The sequence below is a fragment of the Solanum stenotomum genome, chromosome 6 (assembly GCF_019186545.1).
Source record: "Solanum stenotomum isolate F172 chromosome 6, ASM1918654v1, whole genome shotgun sequence".
Lineage (NCBI taxonomy): Eukaryota > Viridiplantae > Streptophyta > Magnoliopsida > Solanales > Solanaceae > Solanum > Solanum stenotomum.
In genome coordinates this window covers 53,711,980-53,727,500 of record NC_064287.1, presented here as the reverse complement: position 1 = coordinate 53,727,500, position 15,521 = coordinate 53,711,980, and the positions used below count along the sequence as shown (strand labels likewise).

General features: G+C 30.0%; 1 pseudogene; it reads left to right on the top strand.

The window, feature by feature from the left end:
• Window positions 1-1,597: 1,597 nt before the first annotated feature.
• LOC125868921 (F-box protein At3g07870-like) overlaps window positions 1,598-15,521 on the top strand; it is a 20,657-nt pseudogene continuing 6,733 nt past the window's right edge.

The following is a 15,521-nucleotide window of genomic DNA, read 5'->3' as shown; positions in this document are numbered from 1 at the left end:
TCATACAACTGAAAGTAACGCAAAATTATAAATTTCACAATTATAAAGTTCTATTGCAATAAAAAGTTAATTATTGCTACACAATAGGAAAGATATAAAACAAATATGAATTAAAGTAATACTTCAATGTATAAGTATAGACTTTGCCTCAATCTTTACATCTTCAAATCTCTACAATTTTTTCTCTTTCAATTCATAACGCTCATAATAACAAACTCCAACGACAAAGGAACTTACGAGCAGAGCATTTTCGAGAACTAGCCCACTTCCCATTACTCAATAGTGCAATTATTGCACATAATTAAAAACGCCATTAAAAAGTTACTAAAACATTATAAAAGCAGGACTATCCGAGCCAATGATACATGCAAGAACATTTCCCGGCCAAGTCGGTTAATTGATCACAACGATATTGTCCATATACATTGAAACGAAAAACGAATCATCCACAACAAAGATAATACTTGAAAAGGTATTACGACAACTCCATATGAATTCAGTAAAATACTAATTTTTTTTATATATATATTACAATTAAGGAGAAAACAAGCTACTAAAACTTCGTAGAAATTCAGTAACTTTCACTTAGACCACGTACGTACGTACAAATTGTTGGGTTTTATTTGCCCTGAATTTCTTACCATAAATAGGTGAATTGGTTGAGGTTGTTTCTCTCTATATTTTGTACTCTCATATTTATAGTGGATTGCTCATCTCCTTTGTGGACGTAGGTCGATTGACCGAACCATGTTAAATCTGTCTCTTTTGATGTGTTTCTCGTTTGTCTTCTTACTTGTGGTCTTTCGAGTTTTGCTTTGCTAGCTTCCGCGTTACATCTGCTTATTTTAGGTCCTAACACAAATAATAAATTTCGAGTCTCTAGAAAAGCAAAATGTTGCAAAAGCCATTGCGGAAACCAAGCTAGTGATGGAGAAGTTTTTGCAGAACTTAGCAGCCTTTGGGTATTTCCTGAGCAAATACAATGCACTGAAAGAAGTAGCAAATGATATCATAAGAAAAACTACGAATACATGGAAAAAAGATCGATTTCCTGTCCGAATAAATACAGGAAATCGATCTTGTCCTATGTATTCGTAAGGAAGAAAAGGCATGAGTGTTGCTAAACCAGAAGTGATTTTAACAATTTTAGCTGTCGTTAGTCGATCTTCATCGACTGACGACAGCAATAACACAAGTACATCATCTTTTGGTTTCATAGTTGAATGTCAATATTGATGTAACATGATTTGGTGCTTACCGTAACCCAAATTTATATAAAAGTAGCGCCGAAAATTAATTGAGTTCACACAGAGGAATGTGAATTGATTTCTGGGCAATTGCAAGGAAAGGAAAAGCATTAATATCTGGGCCTAAGAAGATATTTTGGTTGAATATATGGATAATTGGGGAGGAAACTTAGTAAGGAAGAAAAGAAAAAGTTTATGTGAATTAATTTCTGGGCAATTGAAGATAAAATGGGAGGAATTTACAAATTCGATTGAGAAATTTTGGCTGANNATCGTCCTCGAGGCCTCTTCGAGGACTAAATTTTGTGGTGGCAGCTAATGCTGTTGGATTTATTGCCACTTTTCTCGGGATGTGGTTGAGTAAGAAGAACAAGAAAACGAAACAGGTGGCTGCTGCGTCTGTCGTTGCTGGGAAAACAGGTGGCGTAGTAGCTGCTTGCGCGATCATCGTAGCCATGGGGATGTTCCTTCCTGCAAATGTTATATATATGTGGTTTATTGGATTTCTATGCCTCTTCCCTGCTGCTGTTGTTGCCTTTTCTTAGGCTATTCCTTTTGCTTATTAGTACTATTTCATGTTAGTATTTGGACTTTTTCAATATGGGTTGATCCGATCAAGAAAGGCATGGGTTTTTTGGGCCTTGCTTGGGCCGAGCTAGGCTAGAGGGGTAGGGGAGGGGAGGGGAATGAAATTATAGTTGTTCAAACTCTTTAACACTTTTGACAGGTGTGTGTCGGATCCTTAAACAAATATATTTTTGAAGGATTCGACACAAGTGTGATAATATTTTTGAAGAGTCTGAGCAATTTAGATGATATATGTATAGAATTTGTTCGATACAAAGGAAAACATTTTCATTAAAAAGTGTGGCACATCTAGTGCAATGTAGATCTAAAATTAGTTCTTAGATGTTTTGTGGTAATTCACTTCTAAAAGAGTCGATGATTAGACAAAATTTGTAGCCAAGCAAAATAGTTCGTTGATAATCCATATTATCATAAAAATTATGTTAGCTATAAGTAATTTAGCGACAGATTGGAGATGCACATCAATAATTTTGTCTTTAATTGGAGTGAAAAAATTAAACCCAACCCGTTCAATTCGTTCAACTCGTTTATGTTTCGGCGGGTTACTGACCCGCCTATTTATGAGTTCAATCCATTTCAACCCATTAAAATTGGGTTGATATGTAACCTGAATTGACTTATGAAAAATGTTGTCAAAATATTTTTAAAAAACTTTTAATTTGATATGTTATATATAGCCATAATAAAGAAAAAAAATAATTATATTAAGTACTAAAATATTTTAAAAGAACAAGTAAAACAAATTAAGCTTAGTAAAAATTGGGTTGGATTGGGTCTTGACCATTACCTAACCCATTTTGACCCAAGCAAATTTGAGTTGGGTTGACTCCAGGGACGTCTTAACCCCTAGGCCACTAAAGCAATCGCTTGGGGTCCCATATTTTTGGGAGCCCCCATTTTTTTTAAAAAAAATTACTTATGAATGTTATTTTTTTAAAAAAAATTATATGTACTATGAGTGCTATGATTTCTACTAAGGCATAAGGAAATTGCATATGAAATAAATGTAGAACTTGAATTTCGTAAGAAACAATTTGATGAAAATATTGATAACGAAATCACAAAGTCCCTTGAAACTATATATATATAGATAGATAGATAGAGAGAGAGAGTAGATTAAGCTATTTTTTTCACTTCAAAATAGATTTGAACCAATGAAGCATATGAAAATAGTTTTTTTTTTTCTTATTTAGTGGTAAATTGAGATCACTAGATGATGAGAATTTAAAAATCATTGTCTTAAACTTGATCTTTAACACATAATAGTTATTATGTTATTGATGGCTTAGATTTATTTTTTGAATTGAAAGTGTTAAGAGAAATAATACATGTAGAAGATAATTATCTAATGAAAATACGCAATCAAATAAAAGACTTGATTCTCTTTCTACACATATTGCTTATAGAATAATGTTAACAGTTTCTCTAACCGTTGCCACAGCCGAAAGAAGTTTTTCGAAACTAACATTGATTAAATCTTATTAAAACAAATCAATTATAAAACAGTAACTAATGATTTCGCATCTAAAAAAGCTAGAAAAGTAGATTTTAAATAAAAGTATATATGATGAAAAAAAAAATATTAGGGCCCCTCCCTTAAATTTCGCTTTAAGCCCCCAATCTTATTGAGTCGGCCCTGGTTGACTCTTAACCCGATTGTTGTCTTAACTCATTATGACCCATCCAAATTTGACCTACACGCCCAATTACCATCCCTAATCTTTAATAATTAAAAAAATAGATTATTTTTTCCTACTGAGGTATTCCTTCAAGCTTATTTAATTGTACGTACTAAAGTTGTTTTTGTTGTTATCATGTAAACTATGTGATTCTAGTTTTATTATGAAGACTCTTTTACGTACACAAAATGGATAAACCTTGTGTTTTGTTTCTAGTCATCGTACAGTTGACCTATTCACAAGGGCGGAGCTACAATGAAACATGACTTTTCAGACGAACCTAATATCTTCTGCGTAGACTCTGTCTCCCTCCCTACCTAGCTCATCTCTCTTCTTCAACAAATAAAAAATTAAAAGTTCACAAGAAAACTTAAAATCATATTTTTTATGGAAAATTTACGTAAATATATTAGCCATCTAGTTTACTATTATGGTCAAAATATACACTTCGATTATATATATGGTATATAATATACACTACCTATATACATAATGAGTATACATTTTATTAAGCAGATGAGCAAAGGTATTGGGCCATAAGTTTCCCATTTTTAATCTCTCATGATGAACTAACATGTGATATGTAGCATTTTATTTTATTTTTCTTGGAGAACATCTCCCTTGTTAATTAAATGGTTTTTTCCCTTTATTTTCATCTAGTATCCGATAACGTGGAGCCTGATTGATTTGAATTTGCATGTATAAAGTTATTTATATGAAAAATACTCTTTAAGAGAATTTCACTCAGGACTCAAAATCAAAACCTATACTTAAGGATAACAAGCATCACTCGCTTTGACTCGGATCGTAAGTTGTGATGAATGTTCGATGATTTATTTTTGATGATTGAAGTGATCGTAAGTTGTGACGATTTATTTAATGTATAGACAATGTTGGAAGTGTTTTTAGTGTCAACTACGAATATCGAACATTGAGAGAAAGAAAAAAAAAAGGAGATAGTCTACAATTAGTAAACAATGAGGTGATGAAAACTACCATACTAATTGAAAAAATAATAATCTAAAAACATATGTTGGAGTTGGTTTAGTGGGATGAGAAAGTGGAGACAAATTAAAGCACACAATATGGTACAACTAAATGTCAAAAAAAATTGTCAAGTTCTTCAGAGGACTTTTAACAATAACAACAATATACACTCAATATAGTTTTACGAGTGAAGTCTAGAAGGAATAATTCTAATAAAATTTCTGCTCAAGTAAAAAAATTATGTATATATGTGTATAGCGGCACTCATTACCTTCAAACTATGCGGTCAACTTTGTCAAGTCCATATCATCTTATTTAAATTTATCATTGGTACATATATAATTCTACAAAATTTAACTAATTAATGTGTGTTTGTCTTTCATAGTTTTTAAATCTTGAATCCGCGTCTGATTAAATAGACAAGTAGGGCAATTGATTTGTGAGGGAAGAAGTTGCATGCAACAACCATCACCAAGTACATCCAAATGGCAAATCGAACAGTGGAAATTAAAAGGGGACATGATATTTTTTACTTAGTAATATATATATTCTTATCATGTAGAATCATTTAAATCATCATAAGTTAATATAATTAATTTGATGTGAACATTGGTACGCATATATATTTTTCATTATCTTATATACCTTCTTAACCGTGGTGGATATTCAGAGCTTTGCGTATGAATTCACGAAAATTTGATAGCTTTTATCTAAACTTTGTCTATATATTAAATAAAAAATTTATCGATATTTTTCACTAGCTTATATACTTTCTTAACAACGGCGGATTCAGAGCTTTGCTTATGATTCACAAAAACTCAGTAGTGTTTGCTTAAACTCTGTTTTTGTATTAAAAAATTCATTAAATATTTATAAATATTTATTATAAATCCAATAATGATTATTATATATTTATGTACAATCAATATATATAAAAATTCAAAAACTTCAACTTCTGAATCCGTTTTTGTTTGTGTACTTCCATTTACCTCGATTGGCGTGTATTTAACCTACCTCACCACCCACAAGGCCACAATAACAAATAAATTAAACATTATATTAGTGGAGAAATGCATAAATAGAAGTGGGGAACATGGAAAAAATATGAGGAAGGAAAAATATGCTATGGGTTGTTGGAGATTATAAAGTGTGTTTCCAGTGAAGTGATAAGTACGCATTCATAAATTTGATATTTGAGCTTTATTAGATACTAAATTACCCTTGGAATTGATTTAACGCCACCTCCCCCTTCTAATATGAGATTTTTCAAAATGAATATAAATATAATTATATCTCAATATATATCAAACACCAGGGTAGGAAAAAAAACTATTTTCTACATGTTTTCCATGAATTACACCATATCTTTTGGGGAAAATGCATAAGTAACCCCCCAACCTATGTCCGAAATCTCAGAGACACACTTATACTATACTAAGGTCCTATTACCCCCTTGAACTTATTTTATAAATAATTTTTTACCCTTTTTGGCCTACGTGGCACTATCTTGTGTGTCCAGCGTGTGTTGACAATTTTTTCAAGGATAGTGCCACGTAGGCCAAAAAGGGGTAGAAAATTATTTATAAAATAAGTTCAAGGGGGTAATAGGACCTTAGTATAGTATAAGTGTGTCTCTGAGATTTCGGGCATAGATTGGGGTGGTACTTATGCATTTTCCCTATTTTTTGAGAGTAAATTGAACAAAATCCATTCTAACATCTTCTATAAATTATTGACAAATTGTAAGTTACTAATGGAGGCATTAATTAAAGCTTTGATTGGCATGTACTTTGTGCTGACTTTATTTAGTTTGGTGTTAGGTCACTCAAAGATATCAAAGATGAAGGTAAGTGTATATAAAGCACTTACAATAAAGATTTCAAAGGTTTTCTTTCGAGATTTTTCACTCGAGGTTCGATATCATTATAGATTTTATTGAATCTTAATTTGTGCATATATTGGAGGACTCACATATCGGTGTGGCACTCTCAACATGAGTTTTTCCACCTTTGGTTACGATAGAGGGATTCTGAACCATCTCATCACAATTCATGTTGATAACATTTCAGAGGTTAAATTGTAATTTAAAAAGTATGTGTATAAAAAAATATAATGATTAAGAGTCCTCTCTAACTAATCATTCTTTAAGATGTACTAATTTTCAACAATATTATCATAAGTGAGATCATTAGCTATAGAAACATCATGAGGTCCAATTGTTTTCAGATAAATGTGATGATGTCGAAAAGTTTAATGAACCAATTAATTAAAGAAAACAAGCAATTAATTACCATTAATGTGCATTGATTAAGAATCATTCCATCAACATTTGTCTTGGTGTTAGTGATAAATACATCAGGATTCAAGTTAGGGATAATAGTTTTTACTCCCTCATTATTGACAAATTCTTATTTCTTGTCCTTCTAATATACTCAGTATGAATTTATACACATTTAACATTTAATTAATTAAAATATGTGTATGTTTATCTCTATTTATATAAGAAATATGCTAGAATTTGTGACAAACAGGAAATATGTTTTTTATTAAAAACTTTCTAGGAGCTTCCACCTTTTGTTCTTTGGTGATTCGAACTCACAATCTTTGCATTGGAAGAGAGGGATGCTTATCATCTGAGCTACTCTCACTCATCAGTAAATATGTTGAGTATATAACTGATAAGTAAGCAAGTCTTATTCTAGTAACGCATTTTAAAGTCATGCGGGCCTAGGTTCAGAGCAGGGGCGGATCTATAGTGTGTCCAGGGGGGTCATCCGACCCCCCTCGGAAAAAAAATTACACTATATATATAAGATCAATTTTTTTTTGTGTACGTGTATATATTTAAAATTGAACCCCCTGAGCATATGTCAAAGGAGTAGCTCAGTAGTTTATGGGGGTCAGGATTCAGCCTATGTGAGCTTTGGGTCACGGGTTCGATTCCAAGCGACAACATTTTTTTTATTTGAACCCCCTTGATAGAATTCCTGCCTCCGCCACTGGTTCAGAGTAGACAATATCATTAGCGGGTTGGATCATTACAAATGATATCAGAATTGCTGAATCTAGACAAATCTCATGCGGTGGGGCAAACCTCAACGAGGATGGTGGGTTCGATGTGTCCATAAGAGGGGTGTATATGCCCCAACTTAGAATAAGAAGTCTTATATTTACAAAACACAGAAACGTTTTACACCCTAATGATACATTTTTAAAACTATGTAGACCTAGCTCCAAAGTAGACAATATCATTAGCGAATTGGACCGTTACATTATAACATGTTAATAACCATACTAATCAGGCCACCAGTTATCATAAAGCAAAGAACAACTTTCTCAAAACTAAAGAAAAAGCATTGAATGGATAGAAAGGAAGAAAGAAAAACTTCTGTTTCATTGTTCAATTTGTTTTTTTGTATACATTTGTTTATTTGTTGCAAAAGAGGTTTTGGTTTGCTTTGGACATGAATTTAGTGAGTAAAAAAATGGTTTTTTTTTTTACCTTTTTGCTTCTAATTAAGCAAATAACTTTTTCGTGTCAATTGTAGCATATTTTTATCAACAAAATATCATTATCAATTTGGCGATGTCATCTACACTTTTAAAATAAAAGATAAGTGACCAAAACTATTGACACATAACACAACAATAATAACGACATAATCAATATAATTTCATAAATGAAATAATGTGTACGCAATTTTATTCTATCTTATAAAAATACAGATTGTTTCCTACAGATCTCCGGCTCAAGTAATTAAACATATCAAATCAGGTATCAAACGAAAATACATGAGAGAAGTAGTCATAATAAAAATAGTAGAGAAAACAATAACGAATAATACGATAACTAAAACAGAAGAAAAAACAGATAAATAATAAAAGAACAAGATAATAGTAGTCAAAAATACCCTTAAACTATCCGAAATAACTTATATTTACCTTAAACTATATTTCGGCTCAAAATTACCCTTCCAGTCAAACTATTGGGTCAAAAGTGCCCTTTTTATTAACGGAAGTTGTTAAATGCCATGTGGATGCCACATTGCACGCCAATAGGGTTCCACTGCCACATAGACTAAAAGGAAAAGGGTCAAAAATACCCTTAAACTATCCGAAAGAGATCATATTTACCCTTAAACTATATTTTGGCTCAAAACTACCCTTTCCGTCAAACTATTGGGTCAAAAGTGCCCTTATTATTAACAGAAGTTGCTAAATGCCACATGGATGCTACATTGCACGCCAATAGGGTTGTACTGCCACATAGACTAAATCCCTAATCTTAATTACTCTTTTTTCCCCTCATTTCATTATTTTCCAAAAACGATTTCACCCCTTCTCCCTCATTTCGCGGCTAGGATTTCATAATTTTCTTCGTCGCTGGATTTTAAAGTGGATACTCGTGGTTGTAGGTTAGTAAATCTTTCTTCTTATTTTATTATGTTTACAACCACGAATATCCACTTTGAAACCCAACCCCGAAGAAAGCTATGAAACCCTAGCTGCGAAATGAGGGAAAAGTTGTGAAATCCTAACTATTATGCTTTGAAGTTGTAAACATAATAAAATAAGAAAAAAGACTAACTAACCTACAACCACGAATATCCACTTCCGCGAAATAAGGGAAAAGCTATGAAATCCTAACTATCATGCTTTGAAATCGTAAACATAATAAAATAAGAAAAAAGATTTACTAACCTACAACCACGAATATCCACTTTGAAACCAGCCACGAAGAAAACTGTGAAACCCTTGCCGCGAAATGAGGGAGAATGGGTGAAATCGTTTCTGGAAAATAATGAAATAAGGTGGGGGGGGGGGGGGGGGGGGGGGNGAGAGAGTAATTAGGATTTAGGGATTTAGTCTATGTGGCAGTGGAACCCTATTGGCATGTAATGTGGCATCCACATGGCATCTAACAACTTTCGTTAATAAGAAGGGTACTTTTGACCCAATAGTTTGACGGAAAGGGTAATTTTAAGCCGAAATATAGTTTAAGGCTAAATATGAGCTATTTCAGATAGTTTAAGATTTTTTTTACCCTTTTTCGTTTAGTCTATGTGGTAGTGGAACCCTATTGGCGTGCAATATGGCATCCACATGGCATTTAACAGCTTCCGTTAATAAGAAGGACACTTTTGACCCAATAGTTTGACGGGAAGGGTAGTTTTGAGCCGAAATATAGTTTAAGGGTAAATATGAGCTATTTCGGATAGTTTAAGGGTATTTTTTTACCCTTTTCCGTAATAATATTACTGATAAAGAAAATTAAACTAGACAACACTCTACCTACGTACTAACCTTCCATCCGAACTATCGACTATCCATATTTTTCTAGGCATTGTCATGTCCTCGATATATAGCATATGTGTCATGATGTCTATGTTTCTCAATACTTCTTCAAGTTACCTCTACCTCTCCTCAGACGACTCACCATAGCTAACTTCTCACACCTCCTTACGAGAACATCTATGCATCTGTAATCTGTTCATATCTGAATCATCTCAACCTCACTTATCTCATCTTGTCCACCACGAAGACCAAGATTAATAATTGATATCTAAAAAAAAATATTGTACATAGTTTCTCTGGTCATAAATTAATTAACATTATCAACAGTTAGTTAGGTGTTTTAAGAACAAATTAATAAATTAATTATCCCAATAGAAGTGGATTAAGAGTACGTAAGCAAGTTTAACATGCGGACGAATGAAATTAAAGCAAGGTATTATTCTAAACGCATAAAACACCAATAATTATAATAATCAAATCAAACTCTACAAATAATAAATATTTTAATACTGCAATATATAATTAGTGAATATCAAGTACAAATTGAATGGAAATTGTAAGGACATGATTAACTATTAAAATATAAAAAATAAATAAAGTTGATGATTGGAATATAGAAAAATAATGACGATCTTATCCTATTTTAGCCAATCAAAGTTCATTTATGACATTTTGTGAGGATAGAATATAAAAATTTATAAAGAGAAAAATATGTTGCAGTTATTTGAGTGGATATGAGAAAGTGGAGACACATGTTGGTCAAACAAAAGCTATATAACTAGTTTATTTCCTATGGGACTTATTTATTGGGTGAAATGAGAATTTTAAATTTATAATTTTGAGATTTGTATAAGCTAATAAGGACTAAGGTATGCATACTTGTCTAAGTATATATGTTTTAAATTCATAAGCTACGTATAATGAGCTGTTAGGGAGTGTTATTTTTATGTGAAATTTTTTTTGTGTGAATTCAGATTTAGTTAATTTTCAATATGAGTATTGATTATTAGATTGAAAAAAAAGAGTCGTGGAAATTTTTGATATACGTGATAGATTTACTATCACTACTAAAAATAATGGAAATTTTCTTCGTTCGTTTCTATCGGAAAGTCCATTGAAAATATTTCCAATAATCAAATATTTGATGTGTAACAAAAATTCTAAACTATTTTAGTAATGATATCTATAAATATATAATTCTTATTAACAGTATTAGATTCAAATTACTCACTTACATCTTCGACGAATTTCGCATCAAAAATAAGAGAGGGAAGTGAGGTATAACTCAAGTTTTCATGATATAGGTATTCTTTAAGCTCGATATATATAACATAACCTTAAAATACAAATTTGTGCAATGTTAAACCCAAAGCGGACAATACGCATCATCATGAACTTAAATCACCACACAATTTATCAAATTTAAATCTTGAATCTGCTTCTGTACATCGTTGACTCTCCCTCCTTGCGTAGTTGTAACAAGTTGGTCATCCTTTTGCTCTTCAAAGTCTAAATCCTTCTTCTTCTTTTTTTTCTTTAATTTCTTTGTTCCTTTATTGTTTGATTGACTCCTAAACAAAAGCAATAATTGATAAATTAATTGCTAGAAAAAGAATATTAAAGAAGGAAGGGGTACTATATGTATTGTCATTTTCTGTCCTTTATCCTTCAAAGTTGTCCTCTTCTTTTTCTTTCCTATGTTTTGTCATCCATTACATCTTTTTGAATTAGGTTAAAGTGTTCTAGTGATAGGAATTCTTTTTTATTTTTTATCCGGTGTCCAGTATCCGCATTAGAGATCGATTATTTTGAACTCGTGTTGCATAGGATCTTGAATATGAAAAAAAAATTCCTTAGTAGGGAGTGCTTCCCCGAATGATAGGAATATTGTAATTAGAGTACAATAGCACTTTTTTTTTCTCTATGGGGGTGAAAACTTGGTGTTAATGGCATGTTGTAATATATTAAAAAAAAATGTCTTTTAAAAAATATATATAATTCTTTTTTTAAAATACATTATTCCTTAAGCTTACTAATCATTTTGTTTTCTAATATTTGTTACTATAGAAAAATACTTTCATTTCTCATATTTATCTTCCTTTTAAAAAAAAAAAAGAATTAATAAACAAATTGACTCAAACATCTGTACGTTTTTCATGATTTCCCAAATATAAGGTACACATCTATATTAAAAGGAAAAAAATACACTCACTAAATGCATTATTCTTTAAATTGAAAAGTGACGGTTAAATATTATCATGAACTTATCTTCTTAATTATATAATAATAATTAGTTATAAAAACGTCACAGTTAAGTTCTACTAGTTCTAAACTAATCAACGTGAGACAAACTGGTTACTCCCATAACAGATATCATAACTAATAGTAAAAAAAAAAAAACATTCAGCCTATTTCAATTTGTTTGTTTTACTTTTCATTTTAATCCAGAAAGAATATTTCTCTTCTCTTTTGGTGCACTACTAAAAAAAATATTATTTTTCATTGAAATTTTGAGCTCGATTATTTTGAACTCATGTTGCATAAAATCCTGAATATAAAAAAAAATCCTTAGTAGAGAGTGCTTCCCCGAATGATAGGAATATTGTAACTAGAGTACAATAGCACTTTTTTTTTTTCTCTATGGGGGTTGAAACTTGGTGTTAATGGCATGTTCTAATATATTCAAAAAACTGTCTTTTAAAAAATACAATATTCCTTAAACCTACTAATCATTTTGTTTTCTAATATTTGTTACTATAGAAAAATACTTTTATTCCTTATATTTATCTTTTTGTTATTTTTTTAAAAAAAAGAATTAATAAACAAATTGACTCAAACATCTGTACGTTTTTCATGATTTCCCAACTATAAAGTACACATCTATATTAAAAAAGAAAAAAACACTCACTAATTTCATTATTCTTTAAATTAAAAAGTGGCTGTTAAATATTATCATGAACTTATCTTCTTAATTATATAATAATAAATAATTAGTTATAAAAACGTCACCGTTAAGTTCTACTAGTTCTAAACTAATCAACGTGAGACAAACTGGTTACTGCCATAACAAATATCATAACTAATATTAAAAAATAATTCGATCTATATTTTGATTTGTCTTACTTTTCATTTTAATTCAAAAAGAATATTTCTCTTCTCTTTTGGTGCACTACTAAAAAAATATTATTTTTCATTGAAATTTCTCAATAGCAAATGTTTTTTTTAGCTATTTCTACATATATTTAATTTGATTGAATCTGTGGAAACAATAGTAGTTTTTTTTCACACAAAATTTAGGAAACTTCTCAGTATTTCAATGAGAATTTGTTTTTCATTGTGCATTTTTTAAAGCTGGTTCGATGGGAAAATTATGTTTTGTAACACAAAATTTCTCATTGATTCACAATGGCAAAAGCCTATGTTTTCGGTAGTGACAACTCTTTAATTCTAACTTTCCACGTGGCATGTTTAATACGATAAGATTATAAGATATTTTAGTACATTCTATATATCTTTAATTAGTTTAAGATCATAAGATTTAAGATTTCTTTTTAAATTTTTTTGTGTCAAATAAAAAATAGATAAATAAATTGAAATGAAAAAAATATTTTTGAATAACCCTTTAACAATTTTTTATCAACGCCTTTTTTTGTGGAAATATGCTTTATAACAAGTGTCTTGTTTCCTTTTTATTACATCAATTAAAAAAAAAATGTTGTTGGTTCAACTTTGGTAATGCTATGATCCAGATAACATCAATCACTTCAATGGATTTGATATAATTTGCACAAAAACTTTAGCTTATAAAATTTAATTTGGTGCATTTGGATTAGAAAATTATTTGGTTTTTTTATGTTGCAATTATCAGAACTTTGATTCTAATAGTGAAAGTTGTCTTTAATCTCACATCTTATCATCAAATAAATTAAGTTTGTACCATATTCAAATTAATTTCTTTTGAATAAATGAGTTTTTTGTCGTAAATTTAAATTTGAATTAATCAAATCGTAAGTTCTAATATGAGATGATTTTGAAAAAGGTAATTTTTTTTTATCAAATTTACTCAAGTTCTCGACTAATTCACGTAAGTCTAGAATTATCCTAAATAAATTATTTCTTTCACCAATGAAAAGCAAATTCTCAATAACCATTTTATTCTATACTTAACCACTAATTTTAGCATGTACAAATTTTCTTTTCTTAATCAAGGAAAAAGACAGAAGATTCCTTGAAGTGGTACTTTTAAAAAACAATTAATTAATTAATGAAAGTTTGATAATGGATGTTAATTGTTATTTCTAGGAGGATTAGACCAGTAACAAGAATTGAACACAAAAAAACCTAACTCTAGATCACACCGTCGTACACGTTTAACATTAAGCACGGTACTCTCTCCGTTCCATATTAGTTGATTATTTTTTCTTTTTATACGCTTATTAAGATACATAAATAAGAAGATAATTTTACTAGAAAAAACCTCTTGGAAATTTTACTGAACACTTAAAAAGAATTAATTGAAAAGGTAATGTAGAAAATTTTATGATACTTAGGTTTAAATAGTTTAGTAACTTTCACAACACTTAAATACAATAAGTGATTATATCATTACAAAAAAATTATTTAATAATTTTACTACTGTAAAATGATACTAATTAAGTGATCATTTATAAATTAACCCGATAATTATATATTATCAATATATAAAATTTAAATTCTTTTAAAAATTGCATGAAACCTTAATATATATGATTATATTCTTTGGTTAATATATTGTTTTTTTCTCTTGTTAGTACTTATCCAAACTGTGGATTTGCTATTGCACCAAAGAGACGTCTCAATAAATATATAATAGATTAATTAACAATAATGGAATAAAAATAGTAATCTTAATTAATTAATATATTAATTAGGTGGGGGTATAGACTCTAATTATATAATTAATTGAAGAAAATGCAAGTTTGCGGTTGCAAGTTGCTACCTATGAGATTTGGAATCACTTTTTCGATACAAAAATGTTACTAGTCAATTTTCTTATGTTTTATTAATAATATAATATAGTAAATATAATAAATGAAAAAATAATCTCTAATAAAGTAGTGGACATAGATTAGCAACAAGTGGATCAAAAGTTGATTAATAATTAGCAAATAAACCTTAACCACAACCTTAATAAGAAAAGTATATATACAACCTTTTTTTTAAGTTTCAAATATATAGTAGTTCTTATGATTGGAAACACTTAAGAACTTTCATAGTACTTCATTACCCAAATCACCCACTCAACACCTAACCATCCCCCCCCCCACCCCCCTATTTAACATATGTAGATACATGTATGTGTATTTCCATTTTATATATTCTTATACGAGTATATTATTCTCTATAGATGTTTCTGTTGAATGAATCCACTTTTTTTATATCGCTTTGTTAGAATGTGTCGTACTAGTTGCGAAAAAANCAATTTTCTTATGTTTTATTAATAATAAAATATAGTAAATATAATAAATGAAAAAATAATCTCTAATAAAGTAGTGGACATAGATTAGCAACAAGTGGATCAAAAGTTAATTAATAATTAGCAAATAAACCTTAACCACAACCTTAATAAGAAAAGTATATATACAACGTAACCTTTTTTTTAAAGTCTCAAATATATAGTAGTTCTTATGATTGGAAACACTTGAGAACTTTCATAGTACTTCATTACCCAAATCACCCACTCAAC